The 12,560-nt window shown below is 33.8% G+C and overlaps 1 protein-coding gene across 2 annotated transcripts in view; it reads right to left on the reverse strand.

The window, feature by feature from the left end:
• Nucleotides 1-12,560, reverse strand: part of LOC114339188 (AP-3 complex subunit delta) — a 164,356-nt gene that overhangs the window by 114,002 nt on the left and 37,794 nt on the right. The gene's annotated exons all lie outside the window — the stretch shown is intronic.

Below are 12,560 nucleotides of genomic sequence, written 5' to 3' on the forward strand. Positions count from 1 at the left end.
GCTTTTGATACAGCAATGGCATGTGGTGGTTTTTGTTAGAACAAGATTTTTAGCTACTCTGCTTCGTAACTCCAAGATAATGCTTTCAAGGTTTTTAAGTATGGACAAATCGACGAAAATACAAGTAGTTTCTCTATGGAAGTCATTTATAACTATTTAATAGAATAATGAATGCAGTGTTTTCTCTAGCAAAGTCTGGAAATTGTACAAAACTATTTTTGCGCAAATCATTTTAAAATCGACTCAAAATTATTTTGCGAAAGTACATCTCCTGTTTCGATTTAAAAAGTGTAAAATTAAAAATATTTAGTGTGCAATCATGACCCTCATTATTGAGTTTTAAAAAAAGTTTTGTTTTTGGGTGAATCGGATGATGTATAACAAATAAAGAATGCAACGTTGAGAAGGGGTTAGAATTCGACTCAATTGAAATCGACACATACCGACTTGTTTCGGTTAACATCGTACGCATCAATTTTCATAGCAACTCACCATGGTACAATAAATTTCCCATGGTTAGTTGCTATGAATTCCCCAATAAACTTTATTGTACTATGGCAACTCACTAATACATCAGTCACTTATACGAAGTTCGCAAGTGCATAAATGGATACCACATCCGTCAAAGCAGCTCAAGCAACAGCATTCTTGAGAGAAGGCCTGACCCAGAGGGCAAATTGACTAAATCTAAGCCAATCAGCTGTGTCCCGAGTGTATCGTTGGTACCAAGATACTGGTGAATATGTCCGCCGACAAGGAGGCCGTAAACGAATAACAATGGAAAGAGAAGATCGATTTGATGTTTCGAAGTTCCTGTGAAATCGACATTTGACTGGTGCTAATCTCAAAGAAGAGCTTGAGAGGTCCGAGGTGTAGTTACAAGCGTTTCAACAGTCAGAAGGAGACTGACGGTAGCCAACCTGACACCAGAAAGGGCAGCTACGGGCCCCACGCTGACTTCAGCCCAGAAGCAAAGATGATTAGAATTTGCTAGCGAACATCTGGGTTGGAAAGACTATCAATGGAGTCAGGTATCATTCTCCGACGAAAGTAGGATCTGCCTACACGGCAACGACAAGAGGCGTCAAGTCTATAAAAGGCCAGGAGAGCGATTTGCTCAATGTTGTATACGAGAAACTGTCATATGGAGGTGGTTCTTGTATGTTTTGGACAGACATTTCCATGAATGGGAAAACCCGAGTTGGTTTTCGTGCCTGGTGGAGGAGGTTTAAAGGCGGATAAAAATTATCGATTTGTTTTGCTCTCATGACACTTTGACATAATTTCACTCCCCTTCGGGTCGTGAAATTAAAACTGTCAAAGTGTCACTCGGGAAACAAATCGATAATTTTAGAGCTCTAGTGTAATTACTACTGATAATGTGTCCTTCAAATAATGCAATAGCAGTTTTGGTAAGTTCAATAATAAAGTTATTGTTTGCATATTGGGACCGTGCAAGTTCGGCAAAGCGACCTCTATTTCTACGCTCTGTACTTTTATTCGCACTTTTAATTATATTGGCCAATTATATTAGTCCTGGTTGCTGGATAATTGTCAAGGCCATAGTCCAAAAAAATAATAAGAAGAAAAAATAAGATGCAGGTTATGCTATGCAAACGTAAACAATTGTATGTAGTAAATAAAATTAGTTATTAAAATGCAGTACTGCAAGCAAAATACAATTAATTAAATTTACCTTTATATAATAATTGCATATCATATCAATATTGTGGAGCAATATATAATTTTTCTGCTTCAATGATAGAAGGTATGAAATATACGTCAATTTGACAATTTCAATTGACAATATGAATTATTTAAGATAGTTGAAATATTCTCCGCGACTCGCGCACGGTCGTTTCTCGTTTCCCTTCCAAGTACTTGCACACCGCGAATAGTGGAGTCACTGAAGGTGGATATGAGCTATTACCTCCGATTTCGTTGAACCTCCATCGATTTGCATGAAAATTGGTGAGTGGTTAGAGGATATCTCAAGGAACAAAGGTGACATAATGCCAACTTGCGCTTTTACTCTGGGGGTGGATGCCACCCCTTCTCGGGGGTGAGAATTATTTAAAAATAACCCCATAATTCGATAGAGGGACAAATTTAAAGCAAAATTTGTTATATAAAGTTATTAAAATAAATCAAAACTTTTTGAGTTATTAAAGATCAAAGATTTTAATTTTTCTTGAGAAAAATGCATGTTTTTAAAAAATTTTTCATCAACAACTCAAAAAGTGTAAGTTTTTACAAAAAAGTTATTATTATAAAAATTGAAGCTAATAAAAAATAAAATAAATCCCTTACTACAGAAACCTTTTAATGTTAACTAAAAGTGAGTTATAGGTAATTGAATGTATATTTTTTTCGGCGAGTAAAAAAGTATTCAAGCTGAAATAACGGGAAACTGATGCATTTTATAACATAAACTTATTAAACATTTGTCAAAGTACTTAAAAATATCTATTAAATGAGCCCCCGAGCATGTTGATAGCGTTAAAATTTATGCTCCAAAATTTTTTCAAAATTTATCTATTAAAAATTTTTCCAAAAAATGTTATTGTTTTTTTTTAATAACTCCGTTTGTGTTTACGATATCAGGTTTATCTAAAAACTGTTTGGAAAGTTAATTCCAAGTGCTATTTAAGCACGTTGAACCTAATCTTTTAAACCCCTTACTTTTTTAAAAATAAAAGGTTAAATGACCCCGGTTGCATGGTTCCCACAGCAAAATTGAAGATTTAAACGTTTCTATCTCGGCTATTTTTTACCCTATAGAAATAGTAAAACAGATAAAATATTTGGCACAGAAAAAACTAAAATTGGGTTACATATAATTTTTTACGTATATTAAGTATTTTTGGAGTTATTATCAAAAGAATTAGAGAATTACAATAATTTTAAAAATTATGATTTTTTTAAAGTATATCTTTTTTTCAAAAATATTCATTCTAAACCGGTCAAAATTATTGAAAACGTTACTTATGCTAATATAAAGAAGTTTTTGTAAGGATTACTATAAATTTTAATTTTTGTGGAAATGGCGTATGTTTTATTTTTCACTTTTTCCTAAAAAATTCGAAATGGTTCTTTTATTTTCATTATAACTTTCTTAATTTTGACGCAATTACCTTGTTCTGAAGCTCATTTGATAGGCATTCCGAAGTACTTTGGCAAAAGTTTAGCAGGAATATTTTATACATTGCATCGTTTTCCCGTTATTTAAGCTTGAATACTTGGATTTGAGTACTCATCGAAAAAAATACACATTCAATTGCCAATAACTCACTTTGAACTAACATTAGTTTAGTTCTTTCGACTTATGGTATTATTTTTAATAAAATAATTTAATAAATAATTTTCACCCCCGAGAAGGGGTGGCATCCACCCCAGGGTAAAAGCGCAAGTTGGCAACATGTCACCTTTGTTCCTTGAGGTATCCTCTAATTACACACCAATTTTCATGAAAATCGATGAAGGTTCAACGAAATCGGAGGTGAAAACCTTCAGTGACTGCACTAATATTACATATTTTATTTTCATACTTCTTAGATTGAAACAGGAGGTGTAATCTCAAATCTCGCTTTCGAGTCGATTTTTTGCACTCAGGTGTAGTAAGGGTTGCACTGGATTCTTCACAGTAAAGATGGAAAATGAGGTCTTCATTGGAATCAGATATTATTTTGAGTAATCTTTATATGGATGATTTGGTTTCTAAAGGTACGATTCCGACAACGACTGCAGACGGCAGTTACAGTTGTCACCATGACAGACGTCATTACTTTGCACTATTAATTTGTATAATTATTAGCAACTGACGTTCTGCCGGACAGCAGTTGCCGTCAGATGTCGGAATCAGTCTTATACAAATTAATAGTGCAAAGTAGCGACGTCCGCCATGGCGACAACTGCAACTGACGTCTGCAGTTGCCGGCTGCCGTTGTTGTCTGAATCTTACCTTGATACTTATTCATAGGAGGACGCAGTTTAGCGCTATACATAATCTCAACCCTATTTAAAGCAATAAGGTTTCACTTGACGAAATGGTCAACTAATTGATTTTAAAGAAACAAATACCAGAAGATAAGTGGTTGTCACAGACTAGTATGTTTCAAAGTGACTTCAAACAAAGGTTACACAGTGGGATTATACAAATGTTACTTCGAGTTTTAAATTAACTATTCCAGATTTGTCATTTGTCATATGTGACTATAGTGTTGTTTTTATGTATACTCTTTCCTATTAATGTTTTACTGTTTAAACCGTTTAAAACAAGCAAGAAAAAAAAAGCAAATTACAGCAGTACCCTTATCTAAATCTCCACAAAACGATTCTATTAAAGCAACGAAGCATATTATAAGAGCCGTCATTCCTACAGAGAGAAATCGTCTTGTACTAACTTCTCGAAATATCAATAGTACGTTCTCTGACGGTAAAATATTGCAAAACCTATAAATGTTGAAGAATCGCTTAGATTGACATGAAATTTGGCATACACATAGGTAACATGTCAATGAAGAAAAGTGATATTGTGCCGAAATGTGCTTTTGCCCTGGGGGTGAGCTTTTTTTCTCGGGGGTGAAAAAATATACGTTCAAAATCAGTCCGGATATGGATAAGCTGGCTAATTCTAAACAACTTTTGTTCTATAGCATTCTTTCACTAAGTGAATACTTTTCGAGTTATTTGCGAGTAAATATGTTCATTTTTCAACAAAAAAAAACACACGTTTTTTTGGCGGTTTTTTGCAAATAACTCAAAAAGTATTTTATCGAAAAAAACATTATTAGCAAAACTATAGGGCATAAAAAGTAAAAAAAGGTATTATATGTATGAGATCCCCACACCAAGTAAAAGAAGAGTTGTAACTAATGAAAAATAGGTTAATACTCGCCAAATTCCAAATCGAATATTTCAACTTGAAATAACCAAAAAATGATGCACTTTTTGGACAAAACTAATAACAACTTTTAAAGTGTTTAGAAAAAGCTTTATTTTTGTTTTTTTTTTAAGTTTCTAACATTACAAGTAAGGAAGTTACGCTCAAAATGAAGTTGGTCCCTTGTTTTTTGGTAAAAAAATCGTGAAAATCACCCCTTAATTAGCATCCCAAACGAAATTAATCGTTACCACTTCTTAAGTTGCTTTACTCGTGTATGTTCATCAGTTCAAAGTTCTTATTTTTGAAGGGGCTGTAGTTGAAAGGGCTTGGACTAGTAAATAATCACGAGTGTATGCAAATTTTGAACAGCCATATCTTAGCCAATGTTTGTCTTACAGAAAAACAAAAAATCCAAAATATTTAGAAAAATAAAACCTACATTTTTTTACTCTTTCTGATTTTTGGTATTTTTTCAAAATTGAAAATTAAAAAAACATTATTTTAAAACCAATTTTTAAATAAGCCATTTAAACCGATCAATCTTATAGATCATATACATAATATATAAAGTAAATTGTGAATCGGTAACGATTAATTAGATTTAAAATGCTAATTAGGGGGTGATCTTCCCGAGTTATTTTGAAAAAAGGGATTAATTTTATTTTGAGAGTAACTTGCTTACTTTTGATGCTAGAAACTTCTTTAAAAAACAAAAATTAATATTTTTTAAACACTTTAAAAAAGTTGAGATGAGTTTTCCCCAAAAAGTGCATCATTGTTTGGTTATTTCACGTTGAAATATTTGCTTTGAAATTTGACGGATATGAACCTATTTGTCATTAGCTACAACTTTGTTTCTACTGGGCCTAGAGAGTTCATAGATACACTATTATTTTCACTTTTTTAGATGCCATATTTTTGCTAAGAATGTTTTTTTCGATAAAATACTTTTCGAGTTACATATTTGCAAAAGTTGATTAGAATTAATCAGTTTATCCATTTGCGCACTTATTTTGAACGTATATTTTTTCACCCCCGAGAAGGGGTGAAACTCACCCCAAAGGCAAAACCACATATCGGCACAATATCACTTTTCTTCTTTGACATGTTACCTATAATCCGGTCAACTTGAGACATCAAAATAGTTGGCAAATAACAAAAATTGCCGGAGAGCCAGAGTTTACCATAACAAATAAAGTTTTAACAGTCCCCATCAATCCCATGTGTGCAACAAAAGTTATTCGGGGTCAAAGGTTAAAATTTGAGATTTTTTGGATTTTTTTCGAAAACCGTAAGTTTTATCAAAAAAAAAACATCAAACCAAAGTTGTAGATCTTAACATTCTCTACAAAAATAGTCCTTACAATTTTTTTCCTAAGAGTTACCATTCCTGAGATATAGCGATTTTAAAAGTTACTTTATACATTGTATGCACATATAAGCCACGTAAGTATATACAAGTAATGTGGCACTTAAGACAAGTATAAATGCCTATTTCTGTCTCTTTTATATAATACAATTCTGAAAATATTTCTTCAAAAGATAATCAGTCTCAAACTGAATTTCCTCTATCCACGTGGCATTGAAAAACATTTGGCTATACCATTGTTTAAAAAAGAAAAGATTGTCTATTGTAAACAATGGCTACAGTATTGTCCGTAGGCCTTGTTTATATTATCTGTTTCTTTTATTGCTAAAGGTTCAGTTCAAGTGAATATAAGTACTTATTACAAGCGTCTACTATTTAGCAGACATTACGGATTACGGGCTTACAGTGACAGTGAATTTTTCGCTAACATTAATAATAAATCTAGTTTCATTTCCATGTTAACTGACAAATTAACAGCTGCAAATATTGAAGTGAAACAAGCTAAAAATGACGCAGATGTCCTTATAATTGAGACAGCAATTGAAAAATTTAAGGCAATAAACACAACAGGGCCGGCGTACCGAAGTGTAGTGTGCTTGGCTGGCGTGCCGGTGGTCCGGAGTTCAAATCCTACCGCCGGCAAGAACAACTAGACATTTTTAAAAATGTTTATAGGCCACAGGTCGACTCAGCCTGAATAAAATGAGTACCTTGGGTAAAACCAGGGGTAATAATAGGCGGTTGAAGCGTAGCACTGGCCCTGTTACCTTCCTTGTATACCGTAGGCCCTAGATATAGCAGACTACCCTGCTATACTCCCAAAGCCACAGTGGTATAAAACGGGAGACTATTATTATAACAAACACAACAATTGTAGTTGGTGAATATGTTGATTTGTTAGTACTGCTTACTGCAAGGACTCCAGTAGATAAAGTTATTTATTTTCTGAAACCTGGAAGGGCTCAACAGCAAACAGAGATATATTCTTCGAAAAGTTTATCGGCTTATCCCAAATACCAAAAGTACATTTTATTTTTAGATGCGATAACCGGCTGCGACACTACGTCAGCAATGTACAGAAGGGGCAAAACGTCAGTACTTAAATTATTCGAAAAAAAAAAGATTTGACTGACTGCTGTAAAGTTTTTACAGAACTTGATTCCACACCGCAAACAATAATTACGGAAGGAATTCGCTTTCTTCTTGCGGTTTATGGAGCTCCAAAAAAATTAGTTGTCTTGATAAATACCGATACTTTTGTAAACTTTTGTAAAAAATACGCGAAACAAGAAACAAGTACAACTATCATGTCTTCCTCCAACATCAGCATCTGCTTTTCAACATTTGTAAAGAGTATATTATCAAGTTCAAACATGGCTAGGCAATGAACTGAATCCAGAAGACTGGGGTTGGAAATTAATAGATAATACTCTGGAACCGATTAAAACCTTACTCCCACCTGCTCTAGAAAAACTCCTTAACACTATTTTTTGCAATTGCAAAAAAGGTTGTAGTGCCCAAATGTGGATGTAAAAAAGTCGGGTTGCTGTGTTCTTTAGCGTGTACCAACTGCCAAGGTCAGTCTTGCTCAAATATCCAGTTTAGTACAACAGAGGAAGACTCCTGTGATTTTAATGAAGAGACTAATGATTCAGTCACATTTGAACAATTTTTGAACATCCAGCAAGAGGAAGAGGAAGAAGATGAAATCGAAGAAGACTTGACTGTTAAAGTAGACTTTTAAGAATATAAATCTGATTAAAATATCTAAAGAAATCAAAACAATAGTTAACCTTATAATCAATAGCAATATCAATAATCAATATCAATAATAAGGTAATATCTAGAACTTGACCGGTATTGTTTGCTTAAATTATCCTAAAATTGCTCTTAAGAAAAAAATAGTAAGGACTATTTTTGTCGAGAATTTTAAGATCTACAACTTTGGTTTAAGGTTCTTTTATGATAAAACTTACCGTTTTCGAAAAAAATCCAAAAAATCTCAAATTTTGACCTTTGACCCCGAATAACTTTTGTTGCGCACATGGGATCGATGGGGACTTTTAAAACTTTATTTGTTATGGTACACTCTAGCTCTCCACCAAAATTTGGCTCTGCGGCAATTTTTGTTATTTCAAATGTCTATAGACCGGGTTACTAATGTGTATGCCAAATTTCATGTCAAGCGAAGCGGTTCTTTAAAATTTTAGAGCAAAAACCGTGAAAAAATGTACTACAAAAAATGATCTACGGTGCCAACCTCTTACAAGGAGCGTTTTCGTTTTACACGAAATCTCAGCTAATCTAAGTTGACATGATGTGAGGCAGCTCAACGAAACAAACAAATATTGCCATGCTCAAGTTAGCCAAGATTAACAAAGAAAAGGTGCAAAACGAAAGCAACTATTGTGTGTAAAATGTGGATGGAATATACCAGGTGTGGTGTCAATAATATTTTTATATTTTTAGACCTACCTTTTAGATTTTACTTAAAAATTATAAGTGCAAGAAGAAAACGTCTTGGTGATAATCGTGAAATAAATATAGTGCGCTGGAATACGTGCTGCTGTCCCCCACCCCCCATTAACTTATTTATTTTTAGCACATGAGCAAAACGATCGGACATAGTATATTATAGCATCAATGTTTCGAATTTTACGCAATCCCTCTTCAGGTGACAGTCATACCATTTTTATAAATGGGAAAGTACATCATGTGATACCTCACTTAAAAGCTTTTGAAATGCTGATTATAAAAAAGTATAATACTTTAATACTTTTTAAAAGCGTAGGTGCAAAATTTCGGTCCATTAATTTTTAAATGCATTAATTTTTTACGAATGCTGAGAAAACTAGTAGGCATTTTTGAAAAATTTAAACGCAGAATGAAAGATTACATTATTACCGAGTGCCGAAAGTCCCTGAAAACTTCTATAATGTTTATTTTAATAAGTTACAATGATGAAAAAGAAGAGAAAATTGAGTATGATTTTTAATTTCAAATATATTATTTAAAAGAAACTTTTTGTTTATTCTAAGCGACTTTCGGATCTCGGTATTAATGTAATCTTTCATTCTGCAATTAAAAAAAATATATGCATTTAAAAAGCATTGGACCGAAATTTTCCGCCGATGCTCTTAAAAAGTGCTATAGTGTTATACATTTTTGTAATCAGTATTTCAAAAGCTTCTAAATTAGGGTGGCACATGATGTACTTTCCCATTAAAAAAATCAAAGTTATAACTGTCACGTGAAGAGGGATCGCGTAAAGTTCGAAACAGTGATGGTACAATGTACTATGATTATTTTAAAAATCGACCTGTCCCAGCGTTTTGCCTATGTGGTAAAAATAAATAGGTAGGGGGGACCTACTAACTTTTAGCACATAAGCAAAACGCTCGGACAGGTCGATTTTTAAAATAATCATAGTATATTATAGCATCACTGTTTCTAACTTTACGCGATCCCTCTTCAGGTGACAGTCATAACTTTGATTTTTTTAATGGGAAAGTACATCATGTGACACCTTATTTAGAAGCTTTTGAAATACTTATTCCAGCGCACTGTATAATAATATAAGTAAAAATAAATGACGGCGTATTAGAACGAATAAATGGCGGCGCATTTTTTTAAATAAAAGCTTTTTTTGCAGGCCACATCATGTAACAGTGACTAATACCAACTTTCCATATTTTAAAAAGAACATCCTGTGTATTATCTGATTTTTTGATTCTTCAGAACATTCGCTTGAACTATTTCAGCGACTTTAAAACAGTACTCCTGTTGCAACTCTGGAACCGGAAGACCGAGGTTAAATTTTCACCTTAAATAGGATTTTCCTTATTATAGGTGTTATAAGCTCTCCGTCGACGCCTCATCAGTTCTAATAACATATGAGTTATATTCGCGGACAGACGACGAACGGACAGACAGGCATGAACCCGGAGGTATGTATTTGTTTTCATTTTGCTAAGGCGCATCGAATAATATATCACTTGTACTATTTCGGCGACTTTAAAACAGCATTTCCGGTTGCAACTTTAAAACAGAAAGTCCTATGTCAAATTTCTCACATTTAATACTATCCTTGGGTTATAAACTTTCATTCGATACCTTATTTGTCATTCTATCTGGTCTAATGACGAAGGTGTTGTATTTACAAAGTCCCTGGGACAGACGAACGTGGATAATTCAACGTTTTAACATTTTTTCAAAATGAATAAAAACAAAAAATATTTATCTATCAAATTTGCCTTTGTATTGACAATTTGACTTTATAAACCTAGATTAATAGTTGGTCAAAAGCAAGCTGAAAATTTGTTAATAGCTTAACGGTGTCTAGTCGGACAAATTATGATGTATGGGAACACTGAAACAGGGGAAGTTTTAATTGTGGAACGTGTCATTCTGACAAGTTTATGATTGTGAAAACTAGCAGGTTGTTTTTAAGTTTATTCATATAATGAAAAAATGTTTGGCCGACAAATATGTTGGTCCGACACGTAGAAATAAGTCCGACACGTAGAACATGTAAAATGGCAGGAATTATATTGGTGGTAAATAGCAGTCTGATATTTGCAAGAGTTCAATGAAAGCGTAACAAATCAATTGGAAGTTCTGTCCGACAAAATACCTGGTGCTTTTTCGTAGTCTGACGTTCGATACATGTAACCTCTTCCACAATTAAAACTTCCCCTGTTCCAGTGTTCCCGTACATCAAAGTTTGTCCGACTAGACACCGTTAAGCTATTAACAAATTTTCAGCTTGCTATAGGGCTTTTCATCGATTGTCATTTGTTTCGAGCTTCTGTCATATGTTGTATAATCTGTGTATAATATTAATATACACGGATTATACGACATTTGACAGAAGCTCGAAACAAATGACTGTGAATGAAAAGCTCTATTAATAAACTTTTTTTTGGTACGCGAGATTCAGGCCTATTAGCAATGTAATCGGAATCGGTTTTTAAGAACTTTTTGCATTATTCTCGTATAGATCAAAATTACGAAAATAAAAACTATAGATTTACAATGATTAATATGTTTCAGATACATTAATAGCTTCACTGGGAATTACATATTCTATACTAAAAATACAAAAATATAAAACTCAACACCTGGTACGGTCACATCCTAATAGAAAAATACCTTGCTATAATATTTAAGAGAGGTTGACTTAATTTCAAACCCACTGCCGGCTTTACCATAGTAAACGATGAAAACTGGTACAGAAAAAACAAATATTAGTTTTTATAAAACAACAAGTTACGATATATAAGTTGTTGATGGCATTTTAGCTTATGTTGTACTTTATAAGAGAAAGGATTAAAAAAATATGAACCAACCTTTCTGCATCCTTCCTGTAAGGCCTGGCAACAAGAAATGATGCCGAAAGAATGGTGTGGTAGTATTATTGTACCAATAGACAAGAAAGGAAAAAAGGAATCATGCATGAACTACAGAGTGATCTCATTGATCAACACTAGGTATAAAATATTGGCTTCGGTATTATTGAAAATATTACTACCATACGCCGAAAAAATAGTCTATCAGTGTGGTTTCAAGTTTCAAGACTGGAAGATCGACCATTTATCAAATATTTACAATAAGACAAATGCTTGAAAAGTATTGGAAGTATAATCAGGACGTGTATCAGATCCAGGGCCGTAACTACCATTGGGGCAACCGGGGCAGTAGGGGGGCCCCACAGAGGCCTCCTTTTGGTTGGCCGTGCATAGATTTTAACGAGGAAAATAAAAATATGTAATTTAAAAGCCGATATCAACGAAATATTTTGAAATGACACAATTTTAAAAAGACAGCAACATAAAGTCTTAATTTTTCACTGGGGAAATTAGTCTTTTCGACTAAAATGCAATTGGAACAAAACAGGGGCCCTGAGGCCTGAGCTAAGCTGGGACCCCCGAGATCTTAACATAAAAATTTAAAGTATTAGTTAGGAAATTAGTTATTTCAGCGTAACAAAACCTAAAATGCCATTGGAAGAGGGGACCCGGGCTAAGCTGGGGCCCCCGAGACCTTTCGTAAAGATATAAATTGTTGCTGAGGAAATTAGATATTTTGGCAAAATAAAAATTAAAATGCAACGGGAATAGGGGCCCCAGGTCCCAGCCCAGCTACTTTGTCTTAACCAATTTTCCCAGACAACATCTTGGTTTGTGAAAGGAACCACATGGTACCACATTTTGAAAAGAAGGGTAAGGGTAAGATAGAATGAGCACATTAGGATCAGTCCCACCACTACACTGACCAGCTTCACTGACTGTGTTTGGCTCACATTGC

This window comes from Diabrotica virgifera, chromosome 3, assembly GCF_917563875.1.
Source record: "Diabrotica virgifera virgifera chromosome 3, PGI_DIABVI_V3a".
Classification (NCBI taxonomy): Eukaryota; Metazoa; Arthropoda; class Insecta; order Coleoptera; family Chrysomelidae; genus Diabrotica; species Diabrotica virgifera.